The sequence below is a fragment of the Aquarana catesbeiana genome, linkage group LG10, assembly GCF_042186555.1.
Source record: "Aquarana catesbeiana isolate 2022-GZ linkage group LG10, ASM4218655v1, whole genome shotgun sequence".
NCBI lineage: Eukaryota > Metazoa > Chordata > Amphibia > Anura > Ranidae > Aquarana > Aquarana catesbeiana.
The window spans coordinates 14,250,545-14,278,267 of NC_133333.1; the positions used below are offsets into that span (position 1 = coordinate 14,250,545).

A 27,723-nucleotide genomic window follows, 5' to 3' on the forward strand; every position below is an offset into this window, starting at 1 on the left:
TCCCGGATACGGGTCTGAAAGGGGCGCTTGGTTTTGCCAACATAGAATGCGCCGCATTGGCATTGGGCCAGGTATACAACCCCAACAGTGGCGCAGGTGACATAGTGTCTGATGGTGTGTGTGTTTCCATCGGGTAGATTAACAACCTGAGAGTTGGCAACGAATGTACATATGTCACATTTGCCACATTGATAGGTACCGGTGGCAGTGGGCCTATGTGCAGTGTCAGTAGAATGATGACTATGAATCAGACGATCACGGAGAGAGGGAGAGCGTCGATAGGTAATATCAGGATAAGTGTTAATATATTTGGCAATGGTAGGATCAGATGTGAGTAAGGGCCAAAATTGTTTGAGGACGTCTTTGATTTGGGTATGCTGATTGGAGAATTGGGTGATGAGTCGTGTGGGTTGTTTAGAATCCAATGGTTTGTCGGAGAAAACCAGGTCTTTACGGTTGAGTTTTTTTGCCTTATGGAATGCTTTCTTTAAGAGAGAGTGGCTGTAGCCTCTATCTAAGAGTCTATTATAGAGGTCATGTGCCGCCCTGAAGAAATCTTCATCGCGGGTACAGTTACGTTTAATCCTGACATATTGACTATATGGTATACTTCGAAGGAGGGGCTCAGGATGGGCACTCTGGGCATGTAGGATTGTATTGCCCGAAGAGGGTTTGCGATATAGAGTAGTATAGACTTGGCCATTGGGTTGTACACCAATCTGGAGGTCCAAGAAATGGATCTGAGACTGGCTGCACTCCATGGTAAATCTTAGATTGTATGTGTTATCAGTAAGGCTTTGTACAAATGAGGAAAGTTCTTCCTTAGTACCGGCCCAAAACAGAAGTATATCATCGATATACCTGTACCAGGATATAATCCTGGACAGGTAGGGGTTGAAGTGAATCGAGTCAAAAAGTTCCCTCTCCCACCCCCCCAGGTACAGGTTGGCATAGGCAGGGGCACACTTAGTCCCCATAGCCACACCCTGCACCTGGAGGAAGTGGGAGGAGCCGAACATGAAATAATTGCGTGTGAGTATGAACCTCAATAATTTGAGGACAAAGTCCCCGTATTCATCATATTGGGGGCCTCTGGCACGAATGAGTTTGCTGATAACTGAGATACCTCTATTGTGGGGGATTACGTTGTATAAGCTTTCCACATCTAGGGCTACCAACCATGTGCCACTGGGCAGGGATTGGCCATCTAATATACGAAGGAGATGGATAGTGTCCTTTATATATGAAGGCAAAGCTACAACATGGGGTGCCAGATATTTATCTACCAGAGCACTGGCAGATTCTGTAAGGCATTGACGACCAGACACAATTGGGCGACCAGGTGGATGGTCGAGAGATTTGTGCAATTTCGGGAGGGAATAGAAGGTAGGGGTAGTGGGTTCTTTAACATAAACATTTCTTTATGTTAAAGAACCCACTACCCCTACCTTCTATTCCCTCCCGAAATTGCACAAATCTCTCGACCATCCACCTGGTCGCCCAATTGTGTCTGGTCGTCAATGCCTTACAGAATCTGCCAGTGCTCTGGTAGATAAATATCTGGCACCCCATGTTGTAGCTTTGCCTTCATATATAAAGGACACTATCCATCTCCTTCGTATATTAGATGGCCAATCCCTGCCCAGTGGCACATGGTTGGTAGCCCTAGATGTGGAAAGCTTATACAACGTAATCCCCCACAATAGAGGTATCTCAGTTATCAGCAAACTCATTCGTGCCAGAGGCCCCCAATATGATGAATACGGGGACTTTGTCCTCAAATTATTGAGGTTCATACTCACACGCAATTATTTCATGTTCGGCTCCTCCCACTTCCTCCAGGTGCAGGGTGTGGCTATGGGGACTAAGTGTGCCCCTGCCTATGCCAACCTGTACCTGGGGGGGTGGGAGAGGGAACTTTTTGACTCGATTCACTTCAACCCCTACCTGTCCAGGATTATATCCTGGTACAGGTATATCGATGATATACTTCTGTTTTGGGCCGGTACTAAGGAAGAACTTTCCTCATTTGTACAAAGCCTTACTGATAACACATACAATCTAAGATTTACCATGGAGTGCAGCCAGTCTCAGATCCATTTCTTGGACCTCCAGATTGGTGTACAACCCAATGGCCAAGTCTATACTACTCTATATCGCAAACCCTCTTCGGGCAATACAATCCTACATGCCCAGAGTGCCCATCCTGAGCCCCTCCTTCGAAGTATACCATATAGTCAATATGTCAGGATTAAACGTAACTGTACCCGCGATGAAGATTTCTTCAGGGCGGCACATGACCTCTATAATAGACTCTTAGATAGAGGCTACAGCCACTCTCTCTTAAAGAAAGCATTCCATAAGGCAAAAAAACTCAACCGTAAAGACCTGGTTTTCTCCGACAAACCATTGGATTCTAAACAACCCACACGACTCATCACCCAATTCTCCAATCAGCATACCCAAATCAAAGACGTCCTCAAACAATTTTGGCCCTTACTCACATCTGATCCTACCATTGCCAAATATATTAACACTTATCCTGATATTACCTATCGACGCTCTCCCTCTCTCCGTGATCGTCTGATTCATAGTCATCATTCTACTGACACTGCACATAGGCCCACTGCCACCGGTACCTATCAATGTGGCAAATGTGACATATGTACATTCGTTGCCAACTCTCAGGTTGTTAATCTACCCGATGGAAACACACACACCATCAGACACTATGTCACCTGCGCCACTGTTGGGGTTGTATACCTGGCCCAATGCCAATGCGGCGCATTCTATGTTGGCAAAACCAAGCGCCCCTTTCAGACCCGTATCCGGGACCATATCAAACCACTATACAAGAACACCACCACTACGGCCATTAATAGGCATATCGCTGCCCAACATAACTCCGATCCCCATGTTATTTTATTTTCCGCACTTGAACATATCCCCTCACATGTAAGAGGCGGTAGTACTGATAATTCACTATTACGACTCGAAACCAAATGGATTCATATATTAAATGCTACCATCTTCCCAGGACTCAATGAATATATTAGTTTTAAGCCCTTCCTTTAAGTTTTTCTTTTCCATGCCCCTTCCCCAGACAACGTCGTTTGTGGTTTTTCTTCTCTACCCTATCCTCTTCCATCCCTTCCCCCCCCCCCCCCCCCCTTCTATTCCCTTCTTAGTTTCTCATTCTCCTGTATTCCCTGTCTTTCTTTCCCTTTGCTGCCATGGCTCCACCCGGTATTTCATCCATATAATGTTTTTTCTGACATGGACTAATACCTTGCCTTCTACATTTATTACAAATGCCTTTTTCCTTTTCTGAGACAAGCTGGCAAATTGACTCAATATATTTTATATCCCTGTATATTCTATAAGTGTATATTGCCTGTATTTATTTGCGACTTAAAACTTTTTTTTGTCATTATTGAACAATATTTTTCGACACAACTGTTGCAATACATATACTGTGTTTTTCCTTTTTTATATATTCTTTTCTATATATTGTTTTTGCATTGTATTTTCAATTTTTGGTTGCAGGTCTTACTGTCGTACTGGGACCCAGTGGTTCTCTATGCACACTGCACACATTGTGGCTGGATGTCGTGTGCTGACACACAGTAATTCCCACCTTCCCCAGTGGCCCCTGTGGATCGTTGGGCAACCTTTGGGATATCCTCCCATCCTGTGTCTCGGCGCACTACACTTCGTGCCCCTTTGTTCCCCGCCACTGGACTGCGGTTGTCCCTGGTGCCTTGGCTAGCCCCACGACTGGGGGGATTATCTGTGGCGTGGGTGGTGGGCGGCGGCTCCGCGGGCTCTCCCGGTTTGGGGGTGACATGGCTAGCGCTGTCTTTGCCTGTACGGACGCCAAGGCGCAGACAACTGTCTGCCCCTGGGTGCCCACGTCTGTTCTCAGACCCTCTGGTCCTTTATTCCATCGGCAGATTGGGTGAGATGACACCTTGGTACTTCCCATTCCAGGGGTGTTCGCCTCTCCAATCGCCACACGGTCCGTGAGATCTGAGCATGTGCGCGCGTTGCATGATGGAACTCGTAGTTCCTAGGCACCGTGCAGTGCACAGCCGTGGCTACCCCTCGTTTAGCGTCCGCACACCTGATCATCATCTGATCAGGTGTGGGGGGTATATGAGTAACCGGCCAGTCCCTCAGTTCCCATGGACGAGGGACGTGCCTGCATTCTCTCTGCACACAGCTACAAGGTAAACTTCTGTCTTTCAAAACACCCTGACTTCATGTTGTTTACATGAATTATTTATTATTCCTTTACATACTTTTTAGAACTTACTTTGGACCGGCCTCTTACTCTGGTGGTTAACACTGATTTTCTCAAGCAACACGGTGTGCTTCATGATGAATTAGGTAATAGATTCCTTTTCACTAGCCTCACCTGTGCCTAAGTACATTTTAAAGCTTCCATTTCCCTACCTTTCTGATCCTCCTTTTTTCCTTTATATTTCATATAGGATCCACTGTTATTTTTATCCCTTTTTCATCTCAGCACCGGTACTATATACCTGTGAATGTACCGCTATGAGAATCTTTTCTTACAGCAGATACCATCAAGTAAGTATAGGCATAAACTACCATATCTGGCCCCAGTTAACAACAGCAAGACCCCTAACACTATCCATTTTTCCAACTAGGCCTGCTTTAAGTGGTCTGCAGATATGGTTCAACCTTGATGTCCTTTCCTTGCTGTGTGCATACATATATCACAGGCACTTCCTGACCTTGCCTCTCTACAGCTTTTAGATATACATGTAAGTCCGCACCTTTTCCAGAGATATAGATACATTTATACCTATTTATATACATATATTTTTTGTTCTCTTTTTAATACAATGCACATATGCGCAACCCTCTATTCCTGGAATAACTACCACAGTGCATTATGACACATGACTATCTTTACATTCCTTTGCCAGGTCTACTGTATGCCCCCTGCAGGCATAATTTACGGCGCGGTCTGCCTGCTCCCCTGTGGGGATCCCCTTGGGTGGCTGTGTTCCCCCTCTCCCTCTCTTCCCTCCCGTCTTGGGCACTGACGCCCCAGGTATGTCCGCAGTTCCGTTTAGTGGTGTGGAGCTTAGGGTTGCATGAATGTCCAGCCACAGTTACAATGTGTTATTGTTTTTACTATGCAGTGTTTGGTCAAATTAATATTTCTAACATGTGTTTTTATGTCCACCACACAGAATTTTTTATATATATCCACCCTATGAGCTCCTGTTCCCTGAAGAAGCCAATGTTTTGGCGAAACATGTAGGAAAATGAGCCCCCCCTCCTTCAACGGCCACTTGCCATCTGGCCCACTTGACCATTCTTAGGGTCACTTACAGTACATGTATCCACAAAATTTGTATAATTATTGTATGAATTGTTTATAATGTACATTGTATTTATGATAGACTATTAATAAAATTTGTAATTTTAGTATTTTTTGTTTTATCTTTTCTTCTCTAATCTTCCTGACCCTAGCACCGCTATAATCCCTTGTCCACACACCCATTTAAAATAGCGATAATGATGTTTGGGTTTGTTTAACAATATTGACTTTCATTGTTAGGGTTCACATACACTTTAACCGCTTAACGACCGCCCGCCTGCGTGAATCGCCTTCATTGTACGCCAGCTCGCACAGGCTCGATGTCCGCCGGCGACCTGCGATCGCCTAGTACAAAGGCAGAATGGGGATCTGCCTTTGTAAACAAGGCGGATCCCCATTCTGACAGATGACATGACAGAGATCTACTGTTCCCAGTGATCTCTGTCATGTCCTGGGCAGCCCATCCCCCCCTACAATTAGAACACGCTGAGGGAACACACTTAACCCCTTGACCGCCCCCTAGTGTTAACCCCTTCCCCGCCAGTGTCATTTTTACATTGATCGGTGCATTTTTATAGCACTGATCAATGTAGTAATGTCACTGGTCCCCAAAAAAGTGTAATTTGGGGTCATATTTGTCCGCCGCAATGTCGCAGTGTCGCTAAAAATCACAGGTTGCTGCCATAACCAGTAGAAACGGAAAAAAAAAAGTCCCTAAATCTATCCCATAGTTTGTAGTCGCTATAACTTTTGCACAAACCAATCAATATACGCCTTTTTGTGTTTTTTTTTTTTTTTAAATATGTCGAAGAATATATATCCTCCTAAACTGTTGAATAAATTATTTTTTTTAAATATTTTTTTGGGGTATGTATTATAGCAAAAAGTTAAAAAAAATTGTTTTTTTATTTTTCAAAATTGTCACTCTTTGTTGATAGCACAAAAAAATAAAAACCGCAGAGGTGATCAAATACCAACCAAAAAGAAAGCTCTATTTGTGGGAAAAGAAGGACGTCAATTTTGTTTGGGTACAACGTCGCACGACCGCTCAATTGTCAGTTAAAGCGACGCAGTGCCGTATCGCAAAAAATGGCCTGGTCATTAAAGGGGCAAATCCTTCCGGTCTTAAAGTGGTTGTCCAGTCATCTGTTTAAACATTAAGAGTCAGCAGCTGCAAAAACTGTAGCTGTTGACTTTTAACAAAAGAACAGTCATCTGCCCAGCCCAGGATCCAGTGATGTCATCAGCCGGCCGGTTTCTTCATTGGGCTTCGGTCCCTGTCGCCCGGCATACTTACTGTGGGCAGCCAGCTGTGACGGCTCGTGACTTCACAGGCGGCTGCTCATTGCGCATGCGATTTGATTGGTCCTGCGGCTTTCCGGGTCCTGTGACAGGTCCTAGAAGGCCAAGGAGAGGGGGCCAAACTTCCTCTGCAGATAAACAGGTCTTTGTGTATCACCAGAGGCCAGTAACTTTACTGGGTATATGGAAGGTTTTGCCACCACTTTAAAGTAAAGGTCTCCTTTAAGAGGTTAATCCAAAATACTCACACTGCTCCCAGCATAGTTTACATTCTCTTGTGTGTATATCCTTCTGTTTCCTGTGCAGTGATCACTGCTTGGGATTCAGGTAAATAAACCCCATATATGGCCTCATCCCCAAGCAGAACATTTTCTTCACTCCGGAGAATGCTGGAGCTACACGAGCCACCCAAACCCCCTCCAAGTAATAGTCACTGATGTCCATCCTGCCAGGTAATTATTATATATACGCTCTGTATTTTATACTTGACCACGGGCACGATTTTACTTCTCTCAGGTTCACAATTCCTACGTCTATTTCTTACGTCTGTCTTCACAGAAATCGTACAGTGTTCCAGCACTTATCTATGCATTCACATTTTTAGATATTTATTTAATGCACGGTCATACGAATCCATTCACATTTTGTTTTGCTGACCAGGGGTAACTACGAATCATTTAGTAACGTAGAAGGGTGACAGCAGAGAAAAGACCAGGTGGTCCATCCAGTCTGTCCCATTTTTTTTCTTAGTATGAATCTATGTTTGTCCCAAGCATGTTTGAATCCACTTGCTGTTGTTTGACTCACTTACTACATCTGCTGGAAGTCTGTTCGAAGCATCAACTACTCTTTGGGTAATATAATATTATCTAAGATAAGTGTTGAACTTTCCTTCTGCTAGTTTGAGGTCACGTCCCCCTGTTCTTGATCTTGACTTCATATTGAAAATACTGTCCTCCTGAACCTCATTTAAACCTTTGAGTGAAAGGTTTCGATCATGTTACTCTGGGATTGTTTTGATTGGTCAAAGGACAAGTCATCCTATCTCAAAGTCGGAGCAAAATCTTATCTTGGTACATTCAAGTCAGATGGTTAGTAGGACTGATGTAGGACAGATGTAGCAGGGCAAATTAGGATGATGGTTGTACAACAGTCGTGTCGTATCAGTGTGAACCCAGCCTTACTGCCCAACTCTGCAGCTCTGGTCTCCTTTTCATTCTGCTGTGTTCCCGGCTGGGAAGGTCTAGAGATGATAGGGTTGCAAATAGGGCACCAAGCAATTACCACCTTAATCAGTTACAGAACCTGTGTAATTAATATGTATTACATTTTAAAGGGATGAGGTGGCAACCCTAGGAGATGACCCTGTGTGTGACAATCCTGTTAAAGGGGCTATGGGGGCAGCAGATGTAATTAAATATACCGTACACAGCAGCAGCTCTAGATCCTGTCTGCTTGAGCCTACAAGATAGTAGTCTGGGGCCATAATTGTGAATAACAGATATACTGACCCCCCTCTCCTCACCCCCTCTATCTACCACCCTCCCTCTGTCTCCGACCCCTCTCTCTAACCCCCTCTCTATCCCTCTCACCCCATCTCTCTCTCACCCCCACCTCCTCCTCTCACCTCTCTCTCTCACCCCCACCTCCTCCTCTCACCTCTCTCTCTCCCTCTCTCTCTAACCCCCTTCTCTCTAACCCCCCACCTCCTTCTCTCACCCTCTCTCTCTCTCTCTCTCTCTCTCACCCCCTTCTCTCTCACCCCCACCTCCTTCTCTCACCCTCTCTCTCTCTCTCTCTCTCTCTCTCTCTCTCTCTCTCTCCCTCTCACCCCTTCCTCTCTCACCCCCCCACCTCCTCCTCTCACCCCTCTCTCTCTCTCACCCCTCTCTCCCCTTCCTCTCTCACTCCCTACCTCCTCATCTCACCCCCCTCTCTCTCTCACCCCCACCTCCTCCTCCTCTCACCCCCTCTCTCTCCCTCTCTCACCCCCTTTGTCTCTCACCCTCACCTCCCCCTCTCAACCCCCTTTCTCTCTCACCCCCCTTCTCTCTCACCCCCCACCTCCTTCTCTCACCCTCTCTCTCTCTCTCTCCCTCTCACCTCTTCCTCTCTCACTCCCCAACTCCTCCTCTCACCCCCCCCCTCTCTCTCTCTCTCTCTCTCTCTCTCTCCCCCTCTCTCTCTCCCCCTCTCTCTCTCTCTCTCACCCCCACCTCCTCCTCTCACCCTCTCACCCTCTCCCTCTCTCTCTCTCTCTCTCTCTCTCTCTCTCTCACCCCCACCTCCTCCTCTCACCCCCTCTCTCTCCCTCTCTCTCTAACCCCCTTCTCTCTAACCCCCCACCTCCTTCTCTCACCCTCTCTCGCTCTCTCTCTCGCGCTCTCTCTCTCTCTCTCCCTCTCTCACCCCTTCCTCTCTCACTCCCCACCTCCTCCTCTCACCCCCCTCTCTCACCCCCACCTCCTCCTCTCACCCCTTCTCTCTCTCACCCATTCTCTCATCTCCCCCCTTTTCACCTCCCTCTCCCCACCTTTTTCCCCCCTTAGGGGGTGGGATTGGGAGCTCCTTCAGGTAGGCTGTACGGGGCCCCATGATTTCTAATAATGGCCCCTTTTTACACATATAGAAAACTGCTTGCACAAAGCCTATAAACCACCTGTAAAATGCTTTGCTCAGGTCTATTTCTCGGCTTATGTATAATCGTAAAAAAAATTATTGTTTTGTTTTTGTTTTATGGTAACATGGTGTTTATGATATCATAGTTTATTGTCTGTAAAAACTTTGTAGGGTCTTAGTACACAGCTGTAAAAATGATGATCTGACTCTACAGATTTACAAATGTGAGCTTTGAGTGCCAGTTCACATCAGTGCGATGCCAGACATCACATGTGATACCGGGGTGATCACCCCAGTACTGTTTCTTAAAGCGGGCGGTTGGCTCTTTAGGGATAACAAATGATGCAGCTAAAAGCCGCTCGGCTGTTATCCCAAAGAAGCGAGAGGGAACTCCCCCGCCACCTTCCGCCGCTCCAGGCCTCCCATCCCACCGGGAGACCCGAGCAACCATCCGGCACTTCCGCCGGCTAGAGTGAAACTGGAAGGAAGCCGGAAACGGCTTCGATTGAGTCTCCTATGTGTAAACACGGAAGTGACGTCACAACCTCACTTCCGGTTTACTCGGCTGCCAATGGCGCCGTTTAAAAAAAAAAAAGACAGTATTCAGAATCGCCGTTTTTTGGCGAGCTGAATTCTTTGAAGTGCAAAGGAGGGATTTGGGGTCTATTAGACCCCCGATCTCTCCATAAAGAGTACCTGTCACTGCCTATTACTGTCACAAGGGATGTTTACATTCCTTGTGACAGCTATAAAAGTGATCACATTTTTGAGAGATTCTTGAAAGAAAGATTCAAAGATTTTTGAAAGAGACAATGTAAAAAAATAAAAAAAAATAAAATAATTAAGAAAAAATTTAAAAAAATAAAAATAAATAATTTTTTTTTTTAAAGTGCCCCCGTCCCGTAGTAGTCGCGCAGCAAAGAAAACACATGTGTAAGTCGCACCTGCATATGTAAACAGTGTTCAAATCACACATGTGAGGTATCGCCGCAATCGTCAGAGCAAGAGCAATAATTCTAGCACCAGACCTCCTCTGTAACTCTGTAACCTGGGAACCAAAATAAAATTTTAAAGCATCTCCTATGGAGATTTTTAGTTACCGTAGTTTGTCGCCATTCCACGAGTGCGCGCAATTTCAAAGCATGACATGTTGGGTATCTATTTACTCGGTGTAACGTCATCTTTCACATTACAAAAAATTGGGCTAACTTTACTGTTTAGTTTTTTTTTTTAATTCATGAAAGTGTCTTTTTTTCCCCAAAAAAATTGCGTTTGAAAGACAGCTGTGCAAATACCGTGTGACATAAAATATTGCAACAATCTCCATTTTATTCTGTAGGGTCTCTGCTAAATAAATCTCTATAATGTTTGGTTGTTTTAAGTAATTTTCTAGCAAAAAATCTGGATTTTAACTTGCAAGCAACAAATGTCAGAAATAGGCTTAGGCATGAAAGGGTTAATGGCACAACCAATGAATAGTATAATAACAGCATAGAAGAACAAAAGAGAAACATTTATAAAATGGATACAAATTTTATTTAACACAAAGTTAAAAGAGAGCAATAGTAGTGGCTGGTGAACATGTAAGTCAACATAATACATAACTTAGGAGGTATACTACTGATATGTCCCAGGACTGCCATGATGAGAACACCAAGGCGGATGCCCATGGACCACACCCGACGCGTTTCAGAATACCTTCTTTCTTCAGGGGTGTATATACTGATAAAGCATGTTACTTCTATAATAAAATGAACAAAGAATGAATAGATCACAAAAGATCTGATCGTGTGTACCTGGCTTAAGGCACAGGAAATGCAATGCATTTTTTTAAGAGAAATTTGAGACGAAAGATAGATTTTTAAGCTCAGACACAATTAATATTTCTAGATGTTCCTCATAACAAATCTTTAATTTTGAGTTCAGGTCCACTTTTCTCTAATACATAAATGGTTAAGGGGAAAATACATCTACAACAATACACAGTATCCTTAGGAACTGTTGCCCTTGGGAAAAACCCAACCTAGCACATCTTCTGTAACAACTGGCGATTGGAAAGTCTCTAGTGATGCTTCTCTTTTTGCCTGTAATACATTCGAATTATAGCTGATTTCAAGTCTTGTCCCCAGTCCTCCCTCTGGCCAGTTTCCCCTCCCAAATTTTAATTTCAGCTATTGGTCTATTGACTCAGTGATGATAACTTAGTAATGACAATGTGAATGCCCATTGATCTTAATGGGTGAGGTGAAGCAAAGTGAAAATTCACTTTGCAAGGAATACTGATACTTGTGCAAGGAGAATAAAAAAAGAAACCTTACAATCCATTGAATTATTAAAGCGGAACATCACCCATAAATATAACTTTATCTGCGATGAATCCTCCTCCTGTCTCTTGAATAATTGGAAGAAAGGATTTTTTTTAACTACTTCCAGTAGGGCCTTTTCTGGCACTTTTTGTTCAATCCAGTATTTTTTGCTAAACAATTAAACCCCCCCCCCCCCAAAAAAAAAAAAAAATAATTAAAAAAAAAAAAAAAAAAAAAAAAATAATATATATATATATATATATATATATATATATATATATATATATATATATATATATATATACAGTGGGACAGTATATACATTTTTTTTTTTTTTTTAGCAGAGAATAAATGGTGGGTTTTTCAATTTTTTTATGTCACACAGTATTTGCGCAGCAGTTTTTCTAATGCAATTTTTTGGGAAAAAATACACAAAGATAACCTATTTTTTTGTAAAATATAAAAGATGAAGTTACACTGGGTAAATATATACCAAACATGTAACTCTTTAACCACTTCAGCTCCGGAAGGTTTTACCCCCTTCCTGACCTTTTTTGCGATACTGCACTGCTTTGCTTTAGCTGACAATTGCGTGGTTATGCAACGCTGTACTCATATACAATTGATGTCCTTTTATCCCACAAATAGCGCTTTCTTTTTGGTGGTATTTGATCACCATTTTTTGCGCTACAAACCAAAGAAAAGGCCGGCAATTTTGGAAAAAAAAAAATCAATATTTTTTACTTTCTGCTATAAAACATATACAAAAAAAAGAAGTAAAAAATCGAATTTCTTCATCAATTTAGGCCAATATGTCTTCTGCTACATGTTTTTGGTAAAAAAAATCCCAATAACGTATATTTATTGGTTTGTGCAAAAGTTAGAGCGTCTACAAACTAATGCCCCGTACACACGGTCGGATTTTCCGATGGAAAATGTGTGATAGGACCTTGTTGTCGGAAATTCCGACTGTGTGTGGGCTCCATCACACATTTTCCATCGGATTTTCCGACACACAAAGTTTGAGAGCAGGATATAAAATTTTCTGACAACAAAATCCGTTGTCGGAAATTCCGATCGTGTGTACACAAATCTGACGGACAAAGTGCCACGCATGCTCAGAATAAATAAAGAGATGAAAGCTATTGGCCACTGCCCCGTTTAAAGTTTGAGCCAACATCCGTCGGAAAAAATCCTAGGATTTTGTTGTTGGAATGTCCGAACAAAGTCCGACCGTGTGTACGGGGCATTAGAGATAGATTTATGGACTTTACTTTTAAAAATTATTTTTACTAGTAATGGCGGCGATCAGCGATTTTTAGCAGGATTGTGACATTGTGGCGGACAAATCTGACACTAAGTGACACTTTTTGGGGGCCAGTGTAAGGGAGTAGGAGCGGGGGTGCACTATAGTAAAACAAATGTATTAATTTAGGCAAAAATAAACAATAAAGCTGCCCACGGCCCCCCTGTTTAATTGACATGTGCGCCGTCAATAAATTTGTTTCGTTTCGTTCCGTTCCATTTCATATTAGCCGTTATTTGTATTTGGTAATTCGTGTCCTAAATTCAATTTGAATTCGTACGAAATACGAATTTTCTTTAGGTTCGTTAACTTTTCATAACAATGACGAACGTTCGTTATGATGAATTTAAAAAGCAAAAAATACCTTTCTCAATATGGTAGTCGTCGACTCATTATGCTCATTATGAGGGTCTCCCACCATCCCTGTGCTCTGCTAATTATGAGGGTCTCCCACCATCCCTGTGCTGTGCTCATTATGAGGGGCTCCCCCCATCCCTGTGCTGTGCTCATTATGAGGGGCTCCCCCCATCCCTGTGCTGTGCTCATTATGAGGGGCTCCCCCCATCCCTGTGCTGTGCTCATTATGAGGGGCTCCCCCCATCCCTGTGCTGTGCTCATTATGAGGGGCTCCCCCCATCCCTGTGCTGTGCTCATTATGAGGGGCTCCCCCCATCCCTGTGCTGTGCTCATTATGAGGGGCTCCCCCCCATCCCTGTGCTGTACTCATTATGAGGGGCTCCCACCATCCCTGTGCTGTGCTCATTATGAGGGTCTCCCACCATCCCTGTGCTCTGCTAATTATGAGGGTCTCCCTCCATCCTTGTGCTGTGCTCATTATGAGGGGCTCCCCCCCATCCCTGTGCTGTACTCATTATGAGGGGCTCCCACCATCCCTGTGCTGTGCTAATTATGAGGGGCTCCCACCATCCCTGTGCTGTGCTCATTATGAGGGGCTCCCCCCATCCCTGTGCTGTGCTCATTATGAGGGTCTCCCACCATCCCTGTGCTCTGCTAATTATGAGGGTCTCCCACCATCCCTGTGCTGTGCTCATTATGAGGGGCTCCCCCCATCCCTGTGCTGTGCTCATTATGAGGGGCTCCCACCATCCCTGTGCTGTGCTCATTATGAGGGTCTCCCACCATCCCTGTGCTCTGCTAATTATGAGGGTCTCCCACCATCCCTGTGCTGTACTCATTATGAGGGTCTCCCCCCATCCCTGTGCTGTGCTCATTATGAGGGGCTCCCCCCATCCCTGTGCTGTGCTCATTATGAGGGGCTCCCCCCATCCCTGTGCTGTGCTCATTATGAGGGGCTCCCCCCATCCCTGTGCTGTGCTCATTATGAGGGGCTCCCCCCATCCCTGTGCTGTGCTCATTATGAGGGGCTCCCCCCATCCCTGTGCTGTGCTCATTATGAGGGGCTCCCCCCATCCCTGTGCTGTGCTCATTATGAGGGGCTCCCCCCCATCCCTGTGCTGTACTCATTATGAGGGGCTCCCCCCATCCCTGTGCTGTGCTCATTATGAGGGTCTCCCACCATCCCTGTGCTGTGCTCATTATGAGGGGCTCCCACCATCCCTGTGCTGTGCTCATTATGAGGGTCTCCCACCATCCCTGTGCTGTGCTCATTATGAGGGGCTCCCACCATCCCTGTGCTGTGCTCATTATGAGGGTCTCCCACCATCCCTGTGCTGTGCTCATTATGAGGGTCTCCCACCATCCCTGTGCTGTGCTCATTATGAGGGGCTCCCACCATCCCTGTGCTGTGCTCATTATGAGGGGCTCCCACCATCCCTGTGCTGTGCTCATTATGAGGGGCTCCCACCATCCCTGTGCTGTGCTCATTATGAGGGGCTCCCACCATCCCTGTGCTGTTCTCATTATGAGGGGCTCCCACCATCCCTGTGCTGTGCTCATTATGAGGGTCTCCCACCATCCCTGTGCTGTGCTCATTATGAGGGGCTCCCACCATCCCTGTGCTGTGCTCATTATGAGGGGCTCCCACCATCCCTGTGCTGTGCTCATTATGAGGGGCTCCCTCCATCCCTGTGCTGTGCTCATTATGAGGGGCTCCCGCCATCCCTGTGCTGTGCTCATTATGAGGGTCTCCCACCATCGCTGTGCTGTGCTCATTATGAGGGGCTCCCGCCATCCCTGTGCTGTGCTCATTATGAGGGGCTCCCACCATCCCTGTGCTGTGCTCATTATGAGGGGCTCCCACCATCCCTGTGCTGTGCTCATTATGAGTGGCTCCCACCATCCCTGTGCTGTGCTCATTATGAGGGGCTCCCCCCCATCCCTGTGCTGTACTCATTATGAGGGGCTCCCCCCCATCCCTGTGCTGTGCTCATTATGAGGGGCTCCCCCCCATCCCTGTGCTGTACTCATTATGAGGGGCTCCCACCATCCCTGTGCTGTGCTCATTATGAGGGGCTCCCCCCATCCCTGTGCTGTGCTCATTATGAGGGGCTCCCCCCATCCCTGTGCTGTGCTCATTATGAGGGGCTCCCACCATCCCTGTGCTGTACTCATTATGAGGGGCTCCCACCATCCCTGTGCTGTACTCATTATGAGGGGCTCCCCCCCATCCCTGTGCTGTACTCATTATGAGGGTCTCCCACCATCCCTGTGCTGTGCTCATTATGAGGGGCTCCCACCATCCCTGTGCTGTACTCATTATGAGGGGCTCCCCCCCATCCCTGTGCTGTACTCATTATGAGGGTCTCCCACCATCCCTGTGCTGTGCTCATTATGAGGGGCTCCCACCATCCCTGTGCTGTGCTCATTATGAGGGTCTCCCACCATCCCTGTGCTGTGCTCATTATGAGGGGCTCCCACCATCCCTGTGCTGTACTCATTATGAGGGGCTCCCCCCCATCCCTGTGCTGTACTCATTATGAGGGGCTCCCCCCATCCCTGTGCTGTACTCATTATGAGGGTCTCCCACCATCCCTGTGCTGTGCTGGCTTCCTGGGTTTTTAACTTCATCATAACGAATAATCGTAATTATTATGACAATCATAAAACGATATTAACAAACATTTCTATTTTGTCCAATTCTAAATCTCCCATCGACTACCAGTACCAGTCTCCCACTCACATATTAAAAAAGGTCGTTTTCCCAACCCTCACTCAGCAGCAGAAGAAAACCTCTGATTGGTCAACAAAACACCAGTCATGTTTCCGTTGTAATGGAATTTGGATCCGAAATTTGTCAACGAAATTTCGTATTTCATATACAATTCGGAAGCATAGAAGTTCATATTTCGGATGCTTCCGAATGTACGAATTTTCAGAAATTCGTACGAATTTTGGATTCGTTCGAAACGAACCGCACATGTTTACTGTTTAACTGAGAAGTACACCTGAGATTCCAGAAGCACTTCTCATTGAGCAGCATGGTCATGTGATTGCATTGACCAATGAGAACTTGCCATTGCAAGCATTATGATGGATACTCACTCCAGGGCTGCGTATTGCAGTGTACGGTGTACAGACAGCTACACCAGTATCACGGGGAATCATGCACCCCATGAGGGGTGGCTTTAATATTTGGAATTAGTTTACCTTTTCATTTTTTTTGTGAAAAGGTGAACTTACCCTTTAACCACTTGCCGACCCGCCCCAGTACTTCTACTGCCATGGGGCGGCAGCTACAGGCATAGCGACGCACTTGTACATCGCTGTTCGAGTGTGGGGCACGCGCGTCCCTGCCCACCTACTCCCCTGTGATTTGACACAGCGGGAGTTCATCAACAGATCCCATACCTGGGCATACTCTAATCACCCTGTGTGCCATATTTTCCCCCTGTTTAGACCCCTCATATTTCACCAAAGCCCCCCTAATGGGGCTCCTAAAAAAAAATTGTAAAAAATATTATCAAAAAAAAAATTAAATTGTAAAAAATAATAAAAAATAAAATAATAAAAATGAAAAAATACTGACACTGGGGGTTATTTACAAAAGGCACATCCACTTTGCACTGCAAGTGCAAACTACAAGTGCAAAATGCACTTGAAATTGCACTGAAAGTGCACTTGGAAGTGCATTTTCTGTAAATCTGAGGGGTAGATCTGAAATGAGGGGAAGCTGTGCTGATTTTATCATCCAATCATGTGCAAGCAAAATTGCTGTTTCTTATTTTCCTTGCATGTCCCCCTCGGATCTACAGCGACTGCACTCCCAAGTGCACTTTCAGTGCAATTTCAAGTGCACTTTGTACTTGTAGTTTGCACTTGTAGTGCAAAGTGGATTTGCCTTTAGTAAATAACCCCCACTGTCCTCTGCCCTACTGACACCCTCAGTATATATACACATGAGCACTCACACGCATATGTATTTGAGCTTTGGGGTGCACACCCTAATGTAATAGGCTGTGCACACCTATGCCTAGAGCTCTGTGTTGGTAAACAACACGGATCTCTATACAGGGAGAGAGAGAGATCGCTTTGCTATGCAGGGAAAAGAAATAAATCAATCTGTAGTAGAAAGCAGCACATAGTAAACACATTAACACTTGCTACACACACAGTTAACCCTTTGATTGCCTTAGATGTTTAACCCCTTCCCAGTCAGTGTCATTAGTACAGTGACAGTGTATATTTTTAGCACCAATCACTGTAATAGTGTCACTGGTGATGTCAGTTAGTGCCCACAAAGTTTCAGTTAGTGTCAGATTGCTCACCGCACTATCACAGTCCCATTATAAGTCACTGATCACCACCATTACTAGTACTGTATATAAAAATAACTAAATAAAAATTCCAGTATCCCATAGTTTGTAGACGCTATAAATTTCCTACAATCCAATCAATATTCGCTTATCGGTATTTTTGTTTTTACCAAAAATATGTAGCAGAATACATTCTGGCCTAAATTTATGAAGACATTTTATTTATTTATATTTTCATTGGATATGTTAATAGCAGAAAGCAAAAATATTATTTTTTTGTTTTGTTTTTAAATTTTTGTCTTTTTTAGTTTATATATATTAATAAATAAACCTAGAGGTGATCAAATACCACCCAAAGAAAGCTCTATTTGTGGGGGAAAAAAATTATATCAATTTAATTTGTGTACAGCGTTGCATGACTGCGCAATCGCCAGTTAAAGTAACGCAGTGCTGTATAGTAAAAAATGGCCTGGTCAGGAAGGGGGTTGAATTTTCTGGAGATCGAGTGGTTAGAAAAAAGAAGACGAATGCAGCAACCACACCTAAGAACCAGTGAGCTGCAGTATGCTACATTTTTGTTTTTGTGTTTAGATACAAGTGATGCTTCCTCATTTAGAAGCCAGTTACACAGTTACAATAAAATGTTACATGGCGACATAGTAAGGTTGAAAAAAGACACAAGTCCACCGAGTTCAACCGATAGAAAAATGAATTAAAGCTGAACTCCAGGAATGATACATTTTCATTTCAGCTTACATTGGGCCAGCTTGACACAATGTACAGTAAGTATGCTTTGTGGGAGCTTGAGCTACTACAGTGATGGCTGCAATCTTCTGGGTCCTGTGCCAATCGCTGCCTTTCTGTACAGTAACCGTCACCTGCTCCCCCCCCCCCTCTCTATCAAATCAGAGAACACTTTGCATTCATTGAGAAATACCAAGACATCAGGGGTGCCCAACCTTTTGAAGAGCAAGGGCCACTTAAGCCACTGGTTCTCAACCTCAATCCTCCAGTACCACCAACAGGCCATGTTTGCAGGTTTTCCTTCATCTTGCATGGGTGCTTTAACCACTTCAGCCCCGGAAGATTTTACCCCCTTCCTGACCAGAGCACTTTTTGCGATACGGCACTGCGTCTCTTTAACTGACAATTGCGCGGCCGTGCGACGTTACACCCAAACAAAATTGATGTCCTTTTTTTCCCCACAAATAGATCTTTCTTTTGGTGGCAAACAATATTTCCCCCGCTCTACAAGACTCTGGTCTGGCCGCACCTGGAGTATGCCGTCCAGTTCTGGGCACCAGTCCTTAGGAAGGATGTACTGGAAATGGAGTGAGTACAAAGAAGGGCAACAAAGCTAATAAAGGTTCTGGAGGATCTTAGTTATTAAGGAAAGGTTGCGAGCACTGAACTTATTCTCTCTGGAGAAGAGACGCTTGAGAGGGGATATGATTTCAATATACAAATACCGTACTGGTGACCCCACAATAGAGATAAAACTTTTCAATGTAAGGGAGTTTAACAAGACTCGTGGCCACTCATTAAAATTAGAAGAAAAATGGTTTAACCTTAAACTATGTAGAGGGTTCTTTACTGTAAGAGCGGCAAGGATGTGGAATTCCCTTCCACAGGCGGTGGTCTCAGCGGGGAGCATTGATAGCTTCAAGAAACTATTAGAAAAGCACCTGAACGACCACAACATACAGGGATATACAATGTAATACTGACATATAATCACACACATAGGTTGGACTTGATGGACTTGTGTCTTTTTTCAACCTCACCTACTATGTAACTATGTATTTGATCACATCTGCGATTTTTATTTTTTGCGCTATAAACAAAAAAGAGCGACAATTTTGAAAAAAAGCAATATTTTTTACTTTTTGCTATAATAAATATCCCGAAAAAATATATAAAAAAACATTTTTTTCCTCAGTTTAGGCCGATGTGTATTCTTCTACATATTTTTGGTAAAAAAAAAAATCGCAATACGCGTATATTGATTGGTTTGCGCAAAAGTTATAGCGTCTACAAAATAGGGGATAGATTTATGGCATTTTTATTATTCATTTTTTTTTATTAGTAATGGCGACGATCTGCGATTTTTATTTTGACTGCGAGATTATGGCAGACACATCGGACACTTTTGACACTATTTTGGGACCATTGTCATTTATACAGCGATCAGTGCTATAAAAATGCACTGATTACTGTATAAATGACTCTGGCAGGGAAGGGGTTAAACACTAGGGGGCGATCAAGGGGTTAACTGTGTCCTAGGGAGTGATTCTAACTGTGGGGGGATGGGCTACCTAGGACATGACAGCGATCACCGCTCCCGATGACAGGAAGCAGTAGATCTCTGTCTTGTCACTAGGCAGAACGGGGAAATGCCTTGTTTGCCCCGTTCTGCCACTCTGTGACAGGATCGCGGGACACCGGCGGACATCGAGTCCACAGGTCCCGTGGGCACGGTCACGGAGCACGCGACGGGCGCACCCACAATGCTGCATCTTAAAGGGGACGTACTTGTACGCCCATTTGCGCAGCCGTGCCATTGTGCCGATGTATAAAATCAGGGTCAATGGCTTGGTATTTTGGACAGCTATTCTATCTAAGAGAAATTCCCAAAACATGGCCTGTTGGGGGTACTTGAGGACCGAGGTTGAGAACCACTAACTTAAGCGACTTAATAACTGCTTGTTGGCCATAATGAGCAGAGCGGGCAGATGACAGGTCTGTATCCACACTGCATATGCAGGCAGAAGACACCAGAAACCGCAAAGGCTGAAATAGGCAACCAATGTGGCTGTGTAGTGTGGCAGACGTGTCCATTACAAGACTATGATTGAGCAATGTTGTGCTTCTGGTGTGTTAATGTAACTTGAGGTTCGGTTTACACTAGTAACGGCCATGGATCAGGGCCGAATCTTTGCCTGAATTCGGCTCTGAAATGGAACCAAAGATGCACAACGTTTGTGCAAGCCGCCCCAGAGATATGTGAACCAGCTCCATAGAGAGCCGGTCACTTTCTCCTGCTATGCGAATTGGATGCGGAGAAACCCACATCCAAGTCGCATAGGTGTGAACCCAGCCTTAAGGAGATGAGGGCTGCCTCTAGTATCCTACTTTCAGTTTATACATTGCTATGTATAGTATGGCCCAAAGTTGAAGGATACTAGTGTAAAGTTGGGGACCCCACTTATCAAAGGAGCCTTTAGGTGGCAGTGTGGTATCAACACGTGTTTGCAAATGTGGGAGACAAACTTCTCTGATTATAACCCGAGGCTTAAAGAAAAAGGTGTTCTGGTCCGATGAATCCGGTTTTCCTGTTGCATCATGGCAGCATACACTTTGGATTGTGACTCCGCCCCCACAACCTGATAGGACCACATAGCTATAAATTGTAGAGAGGGCCCCCGCCCCAGTATTCTCTTATTTTTCCTCACCTGTCAGGACCGAACGGATTAAGAAGCACCCCCTTACCGCTTCGCCCCAGCCAGGATCTAGCCTCTCCTGGGTGGAAGTCCTTACCTGTACAGCCTCTAAATGAGCTAGATGGAAGGAACCCCGCTCTGGTGATCTCGGGGGTATGTTGCGGCTCCAGTATAAGCCTTAAACAGGCTTAGTTGTTGTGCAGCGGTCTCCAGAATCTTTTTCATCACTGTTTGTCTTCTTCTGGGCATTGTAGTCCCTCTGTGACCCTCCACAGCACGCTGAGTGTCTCGGCGCTTCTGCGCATGCGCAGTACGCATCCTCAGGGCGTCCTTTCATTTTTGCCAGTCTCCAAGATGGCGCCGAGCGTCTCGCGCCGCTACTGCGCATGCGCGAGCGGGACGTGACCTCGGCGGCCATGGCGGCAAATTTAAAAAAGCTCAGCGTGTCATTCTGTGCTCCTCTTGCTTCCTGAAAGATTTCTGGCTGCTGTTTCAACTTGTTTGCACTCTTGAAGTACCCCCCCCCCCCCCCGGGTCTTTTTCTGGTCTGTTTGCATGCTCTTACCTCCCTGTATCTCTCTCAGGTGCTCACCTTCCTCCTATGGAGGCCGCTGCCCCAGCAGATCACCATCAGCCTAATAGGTAAGGGGGGGGGATTCCAGTTGGTAAGTAGAGAAGATTGAAAAAGAGAGCAGTATCGTACTAACGTTGCCTAATTGGTCAGCTCTGTCAGGTCCGCAAGATCATCCAAGTCAAGGCGAAGAGAGTCTTCGCACGGGAGAAGCCGCTCCGGCCATAGACGCAGCCGCTCACGCGGAAGAAGTCGCTCAGGCCACAGGGGAAGCCGTAGAAGAAGTCGATCCTACTCAAGGCATAGCCGTTCCTACCACAGAAGATCCCCTGCACGTAGACACCAGCCTTCTGCGCACCCTTCCCGCCCGTCCGGGAACGCTTGCTGGGTATGCGGGGCCACAGCCCTCCCAGATAAACTGGCTTGTCGCAGGTGCATGGATGAAGTCACCAGGGAGAAAGAGCTGGACTCCATAGAACCTACTGGAGTCTCTACTCCCCAAGTCTCAACTCCTGATGTGGAGTTTACGGCTCATAGCGCCTCACCTACCAATCCCAGTACATCAAGGGATCAAGAATTCCCGTCGGACGATGAAGAGCTGGAAGCATCAGCTGGGTTTGATTTTGCGCTTATAGAACCGTTCGTTAGATCGGTCAAGGAAGCGATAAACTGGGAGGAGCCTAAGGAGGTACAGCAGAAACAGAGGAAGTATTTCCCAAACCTCAAGAAAGTTCCGGAGGCTTTCCCGTTCATCGATGAGTTAGATGAGCTGATTAAAGAGGAATGGCAGAATCCGGAAAAGAAGTTTAGTCTATCCAACAGACTTACCAAATTGTACCCGCTCAAGGAACCCAAGGTATCCCCTTTGGTTTCCCCTCCAGTAGTAAACGCATCTTTGATGCGTCTAACCAGGCATGTGACGCTCCCCATTGAAGACGCAGTGACGTTCAGAGACGTGCTCGACAGGAAGGTTTATACAGACCTTAAGAGGGCTTACCTATTTGCAGGAGGCGCCTGCAGACCAGCGGTGGCACTAGCTGCGGTCGGAAAAGCTATTACCAGCTGGTTGTCGGCTATGTCAAAACTTGTCGCTGAGGTCGCAGATCAAGAGCAGATCACTAAGGCCCTACAAGAGCTTAGCCTTGCGGGAGATCCGCAAGGCTACTATTAGATCCGCATCAAGGTCCATGTTAGCCGCTGTAATGGCCAGAAGGGCGCTATGGCTTAAACCCTGGTCAGCTGAGCCTGCCTCAAAATCCAATTGGTGCCGAATTCCGTACGATGGGGTACACCTCTTCGGGACAAAGCTGGATACTGCAATTTCTAAGATGACAGGCGGGAAGTCAGGTCTCATCCCATCAGACAGAAGGCCGAAACAACAGAGGCCGCCTCCCTTTAAGCGTAATCTCCCGGAGAGATACAGGGATGCAAAATCCTATAGACCCGGGAAAGAATACAGAAGAAGTTGGAAGAACCCCCAGACGTCCTTCCTCAAATTCCAGAAACCCAAAACCCCTGCTTCCAATGACCAGAAGTCCTTTTGAAGGTACGCCCGCCCAACCAGCAGTAGAGGGTGCCAGACTCACAAAGTTCAAACTGGTTTGGGCGGGAATGATAAAAGACCAATGGACGGTATCCACCATTCATTTCGGGCACAGATGGGCATTCAGAGGTCGCCCCCCAAGGGATCAATTTTGCTTAACCAGACTTCCTCCTTCCCGAGAAAAAAAACTGTCTTTAGTCCAGTATATTCAAGATCTGCTCCAAAAGCAAGCAATAGTGGAGGTGCCGCTATCTCAAAGAGGCAAGGGTTTCTATTCCCCACTTTTCTTAGTGAAAAAGAAGTCAGGGGACTTTTGTCCAGTCTTGGACCTAAAGAACCTCAATTGGTCAATTCAGATAGAAACGTTCAAGATGGAAAGCCTTCAATCAATCCTCCAAGCAATAAACCTGGGAGATTGGATGCTGTCAATCGACCTCCAGGACGCATATCTACATATCCCTATCCATGCCGAATTCCAAAAATTTCTCCGTTTTACCCTAAACCATCGGCACTTCCAATTCCAAAGCCTCCCGTTCTGGATCTCTACTGCACCCAGGACATTTACAAAGGTCCTATTGCCTGTAATAGCCCACTTGAGAGAAAAGGGATTAAGGGTCCACCATTACCTGGACGACATCCTACTTCTCTCAGACAGCCAGGGGTCTCTCGTCCAACATCGGAAAATTCCGGTCTCCACGTTGCAGTCCCTAGGGCGGCTGATAAATTGGAAGAAGAGCAACATCCATCCCACTCAGAGAATGCTCTTTCTGGGGGCCAAGCTGGACACAAGGGAGAACACAGTGGAACTTCCACGGGAGAAAATTCCTCTCCTAATTCAGAAGGTGAAAAGGGCAATCTCGGCTACAATGCTACCGGCCAGAGCATGTCTCAGTATCCTGGACTCCTTAGCGTCCACCATTCCAATGGTCCAATGGGCACAATGGAACTCGAGGCCTCTCCAGATCTCCTTCCTGCGTCAGTGGAATTTTACGTCAATGTCCCAGCCAATCTTCATCTCTCAGGAGGTAAAGCAATCATTGAATTGGTGGACACGACCTCACAACTTAAGAAGATGCAAGCATATAATCACTCCTCATCAAGAGATAGTGACCTCAGATGCCAGTCTGTAGGGATGGGGGGCTCACTATCAGGACTTTGCGGCTCAGGGCCGCTGGCCATTCAGGACACAGGACTCAGTGTTGAATGTTCTGGAGATGAAAGCAGCGTTTCAGGCTCTCCTGGCCTTCAGTTCTCACTTGAGGGAGAAGCATGTCCTTCTGAGGATGGACAACAAGGTGGCTGTCACCTATATCAACAGGCAGGGGGGCACCAGAATCAGGTCCATGATGCAGGAGGTCCGTCCTGTTCTACAATGGGCACAGCTGAACCTGTTGGACTTGAGGGCAGTTTATGTTCCGGGAGTCCAGAACATCTTGGCCGACTCGCTGAGCAGGAATTTCACCTCCAACAACGAGTAGTCTCTGAGTCTCCAGGCCTATGCTCTCATATCCCGGACCTGGGGTTTACCAGAGATAGACCTAGCTGCAACTCCGTAGAACGCAAAATGCCAGAGATTCCTATCAAGGACACCATTTCCTTCGGCGGAAGGGACGGATTGCCTCCAACACCCCTGGGATTTTCACCTGGGGAACATTTTCCCTCCGACTCCACTCATAGCGAGATTCCTCCTGAGGCTCGAGAAATCAAAGGCATTGGTGGTAGCAGTAATTCCTTTCTGGCCGAGGAAGCCATGGTTTACTACCCTCATGCAGCTGAACACGGCAGATCCCCTGCTCCTCCCGTTGTCGACGGACCTGCTCTCCCAGGGTCATCTTCTTCACCCGAACCCGGAGAAGCTGCATTTGATGGCCTGGAGACTGAAAGGGCTAGGTACCTAGAGCAAGGCTGTTCCCAGAAGGTGGTGGATACCTTACTCCAGGCCAGAAGACCTACCACCAACAACACATACAGACAGGTCTGGGAGAAATTTGTCACTTTCACTCAACAGCAAGGTTGGGACTCATCCTCCCCGTCGGTGTCACAGGTCCTGGAATTTCTTCAATTAGGCCTAGAGAAAGGCCCTAGGTCAAGCACCCTGAAGGTCCAGGTGTTGGCCCTGTCCACCTTGACAGGAGTTAAATGGGCACAAGATCCTCTTGTGATTCAGTTTCAAAGGGCCTGTCTAAAACTGAGGCCCCCCAGGAAACCTTCCTTCCCAGTCTGGGATCTCTCAGTTGTTTTGGAAGCACTATCCAAGGAACCCTTTTTCCCAATCGAGAGCATATCCCTCTGGGATCTAACACTGAAAGTTTCATTCTTAATAGCCATAACATCGGCTAAAAGGGTGTCAGAGATGCAAGCTCTAATGGTTAGTGATCCATATCTGGTTGTTTTTCCAGACAGACTAGTCCTAAGACCTTCGGATCGTTTCATTCCCAAGGTATCCTCATCTTTTCATTTCAACCAGGAAATAAATCTCCCAGCACTCAGCACGGATCACGGCGATCCTCACCCATTAGATGTCAAAGGTAACGTCTTGGAATATCTCTCGGCAACCAAATCCATCAGAAAGATGGAGAGTCTCCTAATCATCCCGCATGGATTCAGGAGAGGTCAAGCGGCATCCTCACGCACCATTGCTTCATGGCTAGTAAAGACCATCAAGAAGACCTATTCATTGAGTAACTATCAAATACCTGAGGGCTTAAGGGCACACTCCACCAGGGCAGTGGCAACCTCCTGGGTGGCATATTGTAGAGTCTCGGCGGAGACAATTTGCAGAGCGGCTACCTGGTCTTCCAGGAACACCTTTATGTCTCATTATAAGGTGGATTCCGCTCGCTTATCCACAGTGGATTTCAGAAGATCCGTTATCCAGGCCAATTCTTCTATTCTTTGTTAATAAACTTAGTTTGCATTCCCACCCAGTTTTGCGAGTTATTCCCCAAAGTGTATGCTGCCATGATGCGACAGGAAAACGGAAAATTGTATACTCACCTTTCCGTAATTTTCCTTTCCTGTCGCATCTTCATGGCAGCATACAATCTCCCACCCTTCTGAGGTGATATATATACAGAGAATACTGGGGCGGGGGCCCTCTCTACAATTTATAGCTATGTGGTCCTATCAGGTTGTGGGGGCGGAGTCACAACCCAAAGTGTATGCTGCCATGAAGATGCGACAGGAAAGGAAAATTACGGAAAGGTGAGTATACAATTTTCCGTTTTCTTTTAGTTACAAAATTGCTGTGCTTAGTGTTAACTGATACTTCATCAGCAATGAAACATAAAACAAAGTGTCAATGCTATAAAGTAAATGCTATAAATACCGCTGTGAATGACTCATACTGTAACTACTAACTAAAGTACACCATATGATTTTTATCTATAACATGTCTAATGTGTATGGGTCACACGTGAGAAATAAAAAAGTGGCGCTTCCTGAAAAATAAATTTCCCCCTAATCTAAATGGATAAAAAATGCGTTTGGGACATGCCCCCCCAGCTTCGGACCCTGGCATACTGGCTGGTTGGACATGTGAGGACGCGCTACCTCTGCACATACATGCTGCGGGTCCATGTTTTTGGTGAGAAAATAGTACAAAGTCCTGTTCCATCACTACCCATTTGTCTTTCAATATCATTCATTACTGCTATTTCCCCAATTTATAGGTGGTCACTACGGTTATGCTCCTGATGAGTGGCTATAAGGCCCCGAAACGACGTAGAGCTTACAACTACCGTTATGTGTACACAATGATCCATCATATGCGTATGAACGTTCCTAATTCATTGTATGTTAATGTTTGTAATAGAAACCCTTGTCAGAATGTATTTTCTGGATGACTACAAATTATCATTATAGAGCTATGTGCCTAAATATGTAAATATATGAAATTTTGTATTTTAACAATAAATTACATTCTTATCCAATTTATACTTCTGCCTCCTTATGCCTCATTCAAAGTCCCGCACCTGTTCTCTCTCATTTTCTTAAATTTCACCCTTATAGTGACTAATTACTCTACTAGTGAACACCTATTAGAGTGTACATCATAACAAAAAATTACATATATATATATATGGTGAACACCAAGTGAACAAAATTACAAGTTATAGCACAGTATCAATACTGCAACAGGCAAAGTCATTACACAAATTTATGTGAAAAATTATTATAGAAAATGTGAAATTAATATATATCCTTGAGCGTATATAGAAATGTGATCCAGTGACATAAACAAAAGTTCATTTAAATTCGTGCCAAAGAGTCCTCAAAACACCGTGTGTAAAATCTTCTTTCAAAAACTTCCACCACACCCGGGTGTTCGGTGAGCCCACTCCCAATGAAAATTCACTCACCAGCTCCAATTGCCCCCACTTGCGTGTAAGGCTCTAAAGCTTAATGATTCCAAATCACCAGGATTCAACTAACAATTTCTCCATCCAAGAACATGTTCCATATGTGAAGTGAGAAAAAAATGCTCCAAATGGTGTGATAACGTAAAACCAGTTTATTAACACACACTTCAAACAAATCTTCAATTGTTAAACTCACACTGTAAAAAATATAAACTAGCACAGCAACCTCCACAGCACACTGTATAA

At 45.5% G+C, this 27,723-nt stretch overlaps 2 long non-coding RNA genes across 2 annotated transcripts in view; both read left to right on the forward strand.

Annotated features, from left to right (window-relative positions):
* LOC141110366 (uncharacterized) overlaps positions 1–27,723 on the forward strand; it is a 419,573-nt gene that overhangs the window by 81,643 nt on the left and 310,207 nt on the right. The window lies entirely within an intron of this gene.
* Positions 6,730–27,052, forward strand: LOC141110367 (uncharacterized). The gene is made up of 2 exons (XR_012236282.1): positions 6,730–7,110; positions 26,788–27,052. It is a non-coding gene; the product is annotated as an uncharacterized lncRNA (long non-coding RNA).